The sequence below is a fragment of the Otolemur garnettii genome, unplaced genomic scaffold, assembly GCF_000181295.1.
Source record: "Otolemur garnettii isolate 467f Iridium unplaced genomic scaffold, OtoGar3 scaffold00046, whole genome shotgun sequence".
Lineage (NCBI taxonomy): Eukaryota > Metazoa > Chordata > Mammalia > Primates > Galagidae > Otolemur > Otolemur garnettii.
Window position 1 is genome coordinate 2837364 of NW_003852441.1, and position 5227 is coordinate 2842590.

The following is a 5227-nucleotide window of genomic DNA, read 5'->3' on the forward strand; positions in this document are numbered from 1 at the left end:
GCTGTGATGACACAGCACTCTACCAAAGTGACAAAGTGAGACAGAGAAAAGAAAAAAAAATTTTTTTAAACAGGAAAAAACTTATAAAAGAAGAGTATAAAAAATAAAATATTTAGGCTCAGCACCTGTGGCTCAAGCGGCTAAGGGGCCAGCCACATACACCTAAGTTGGCGGGTTCGAATCCAGCCCGGGCCCACCAAACAACAATGATGGCTGCAACCAAAAAATAGCCAGGCATTGTGGTAGGCGCCTGTGGTCCCAGCTACATGGGAGGCTGAGGCGGGAGACTCGCTTGAGCCCAGGAGTTGGAGGTTGCTGTGAGCTGTGATGACACAGCACTCTACCCAGGGGAATAGCTTGAGGCGCTGTCTCAAAAAAAAAAGAAAAGTAGCAATTCCATTAGTAAAAGTCAATATGGGCATGGATGGGGTAAGATGGGAGGAGGACAGGTGGCTCAAGCCTGTAATCCCAGCACTCTGGGATGTCAAAGTGAGAAGATTACCTGAGTTCCAGACCATCCTGAGCAAGAGAGAAACCTTTTCTCTAGACAAAAAATTAAAAAATTAGCTGGCTATAGTGGTGCATGCCTATAAGCTCAGCTACGCAGGAGACTGAGGCTATGGTAAAATAAACATAAAATTTCCATTTTAAACATTTGTAAGTGTTCGATTCAGTGGCAGTGCTACATTCCTAATATTGTGTATCTGTCAGCACTATTTCATCATCCCAAACAGGAACTCTGTACCCTTTAAGCAATAACTCCCTATTCCCTTCTCTCTCCAGCCTCTGGCAACCACCATTCTACTCTATGAATTTCACTATTATAAATGAAATCATGCAATAATTGTCAATTTGTATCTGCTTATGTTAATTAACAATGTTTCAAAGTTCGTGTTGTATCAGAACCTGATTCCTTTATGGGTAATTTGTATTCCATGGTATGTGTCTACCACATGTTGTTCATACACTCAGGTATTCATAGACAGTTGGGTTGCTTCCATTGTCCATTTTAGGACTATGGTGAATAATGCTTCTATGAACACTGGGGAACAAATGAATATCTGTTTGAGTGCCAGTTTTCACTTGCTTTGAGTATATACCCATAATTGCCGAGGTAGATGATAATTTTTTGTTTAAATTTTTGAAGAATTGCCAAACTGTTTTCCACAACAGCTATACAATTTTACCTTCTTATTTCTCCACATCCTCATCAACACTCATAATTTTTTTTTTTTGAGACAGGACAGGAATTCACTCTGTTGCCCAGGCTAGAGTGCAATGGTGTCATCATTGTTCATTGCAGTCTCAAACTCCTGGCCTCAAGAGATCCTCCTTCCTCAGCCTACTAAATAGCAGGGACTACACACCACCATGCCTAGCTAAGTCTCTAATTTGTTTTTAGTAGAGACAGGGGTCTCACTTTGCTCAGGATGGTCTTGAACTCCTGAGCTCAGGCAATCTACCAACCTCAGCCTGCAGAGTGCTAGGATTATAGCCATGCCTGTTACTTAAATGCAATTATCAAGCCTGTGCTCTACAGCACTTGCTTCATCTATCCCCACTTAACATCTTTTATGTGTGTGATGTATTTCACGGAAAACGCCAGCCATTAGGTTATTTCACCCCTACCTACCTAGGTATGCAGCTCTTAAGAAAATGGACATTTTTCACATAGCTACAATGCCATTGTCATCACATCCAGCAAAATGAACAACAACAGTAATACTTTGGTGTCCTTCAACACCCAGTCCATATTGAAATTTCTCCAACTGACTCAAAAGTGTCTTTTTACAGTTGGTTAATTTAAATCAGGATCAGCAGCACCCATAGCTCAGTGGGTAGGGTGCCAGCCACATATACCAAGGCTGGCAAGTTCGAACCCAGCCCGGGCCTGCTAAACAGCAGTGACTACTGCAACAAGAAAATAGCCAGGTGTTGTGGCAGGTGCCTGTAGTCCCAGATACTTGGAAGGCTGAGGCAAAAGAATCGCTTAAGCCCCAGAGTTTGAGGTTGCTGTGAGCTGTGACACTACAGCACTCTAAGGAGGGTGACATAGTTAGACTCTGTCTCAAAAAAAAAAAAGTAACTATTTAAATCAGGATCTAAAGAAAGTCCACACGTTATAATTGGTTAATATTCTGCATTTAATTTCCTTTCCCCCATTCATCAATGGATTCATTGAAAAAATGGAATTAGTTGTTATAAAGAATGTTCTATATTCTGGTTTTCTCTTGTTTCCGCAGGATATTATTTAAGTTATTCTTCTATCCCCCTGTTTCTGATACACTTCAAGTACAGACTCAGATCTAACTTTTGGAGAAAAGAATATACTTCATGGGCCAGGCGAGGTGGCTTACACCTGTAATCCTGGCACTCTGGGAGGCCGAGGCAGGTGTATAGCTTGAGCTCACAGGTTTGAGACCAGCCCAAGCAAAAAGTAAGACCCAGTCTGTACTAAAAAATAGTAAAACTGAAGCAAGAGGATTGCTTGAGCCCAGGAGTTGGAGGTTGCTGTGAGCTATGATGCCACGGGACTCTACCCAGGGCAACAGCTTGAGACTCTGTCTCCAAAAAAAAAGAAAGAAAGAAAGAAAGAAAGAAGTACTTCATGGTTTATAGTCTGTACTTTGTGTCAAATCAAGAGACACCTGTTCTCTGATTACCTGACCCATGGTGATGGTGATTCTACAATTGATCTGTGAGTTCAGATGGCAATATGACAATGGCTCTTGCTTTTATTTTATTTATTTATTGTTTGTTTGTTTGTTTGAGACAGTCTCATTTTGTTGCCCTCAGTAGAATGCCATGGCTCACAGCTCACAACAACCCAAACTCTTAGGCTCAACTGATTCTCTTGCCTCAGCCTCCTAAGTAGCTGTGACTACAAGTGCCTGCCACGATGCCCGGCTATTTTTAGAGACAGGGTCTCCCTCTTGCTCAGGCTGGTTTTGAACCTGTAAGCTCAGGTAATCCACCTGCCTTGGCCTCTCAGAGTGCTCAGATTACAGGCATGAGCCACAGTGCCCGGCCCTATTTTATTTATTTATTTTTATTGTATCTCATTTTATTGAGACAGAATCTCACTCTGTCACTCTGAGTAGAGTGCTGTGGTGTCATAGCTCAAAGCAACCTCAAACTCCTGAGTTTGAGTGATCCTCTTGCCTCGGCCTCCCACTATCTGGGACTACAGGAGCCTGCCACAACACCCAGCTGGTTTTTCTATTTTTAGTAGAGACGGGGTCCCACTCTTGCTCAGGCTAGCCTCTGGACTCTTGATCTAAGACAATCCACTGTCCTCAGACTCCTACAGTGCTAGGATAGGCGTGAGCCACCGAGACCTGCCTCTTCCTTTTATTTAAAAAACCCCATCAACCTTTCATGTAATGTTTTCATGAGTATTTCCTGAATCATTAATTAACTAGAAGTTGCAAAATGGTAAGTTTCTGTCTCATTCTTTTACATAGCACTTATATACAGCTGTGTAATTCTTTCATAAGGCAGAACTTTCCCTACTCATCAGAGATGTCTGGTTACTCTGCTATATAATTTGAACCAGAAAGACAAGATAGATACCTAATTCTTCCTCTTTAATTGACATTTTCAGAATAAAGAGTTGGTGTCCTACATACCTCGGATTGTGATCCATTGTTTCTTGGACCTGGGAGGGTGTTTTATACTTTGATTAGGAACTTACATATTTTTATGTAGGGTGGACATAAAAGATCATTTGCAATTTAGAATAGTTTAACATAGTAAATTACCCAAGAACTTTGTGGACACCCATATAAGGTTTCCGGATTAGTCATTGCATTCTATGATACTCATATTGTCTCATCTTTGGCCAGAGAACATTTTCATGTTGGCTCATATGTCTTTATGATATGACTCCAGGGCGGCGCCTGTGGCTCAGTGGGTAGGGCGCCAGCCCCCTATGCCGAGGGTGGCAGGTTCGAGCCCAGCCTGGGTCAAACTGCAACAACAACAAAAAAATATAGCCAGGTGTTGTGGCAGGCGCCTATAGTCCCAGCTACTTGGGAGGCTGAGGCAAGAGAATCACTTAAGCCCAAGAGCTGGAGGTTGCTGTGAACTGTGATGCCACAGCACTCTACCAAGGGTGACAAAGTGAGACTAAAAAAAATTAGCTGGGTGTGAGGATCACATGAGCCTAGGAGTTCAAAGCCACTGTGGGTGGTGATCTTCTCACTGTACTCTTCTCACTGTACCCCAGCCTGGGCAACAGAGCAAGACCTTGTCTCAAAACAACAAAAAATCGGTTTTTGCTATTTTACAGAGCAGGAGTACTAGAAAAAGAAGTTGTATCCTTTCAATAACCTATATCCACTTATGTCATTATTTTCAGACACTGTCTAAGAACTAACTCCAGTTAGGATAGTCTTGCTATCTGTAAGTAGGTAAGGAATAACCAATTTCTGCCAGGCGTGGGGGCTCAGGCCTGTAATCCTAGCATTCTGGGAGGCCAAAGCCAGTGGATTGCCTGAGCTCACAGGTTCGAGACCAGCCTGAGCCAGAGCAAGACCACACCTCTAAAAATAGCTGGACGTTGTGGCAGGCACCTGTAGTCCTAGCTACCTGGTAGGCTGAGGCAAGAGAATCACTTGAGGCCAAGAGTCTGAGCTATGATGCCATAGCACTCTACCAGGAGTGACAATGTCAGACTCTGTCTCAAAAAAAAAAAAAAAAAAAAGGAAGGAATAACCAATTTCTAAAATAAACTGATAACTTTACTTAAACAATTGACATTATACTCTGGGACATAATAAGAGAAATCTATGAGGAAGACATAGGTCTTGGTCTACAAAGTGGTTTACATTGTCTAGACTCTAGATACACAGCTAAGGACCAGAGAAGAGCTGCCTAATAAGAGGTTGCCAAGTCCATCCCTAAAGAAGGTATCCACCACCCTCATTCACCATTTGTTTGTTTCCTACATCATGCTCTGGTTTCTCCTCAGAATGAACAAATCTGGCTCAGCGCCTGTGGCTCAAGCGGCTAAGACGCCAGCCACATACACCTAAGGTGGCGAGTTCGAATCCCCAGCCCGGGCCCGCCAAACAACAATGATGGCTGCAACCAAAAAATGGCCGGACACTGTGGCGGGCGCCTGTGGTCTCAGCTACTTGGGAAGCTGAGGCAGGAGACTCGCTTGAGCCCAGGAGTTGGAGGTTGCTGTGAGCTGTGATGCCATGGCACTCTACCCAGGGGGATA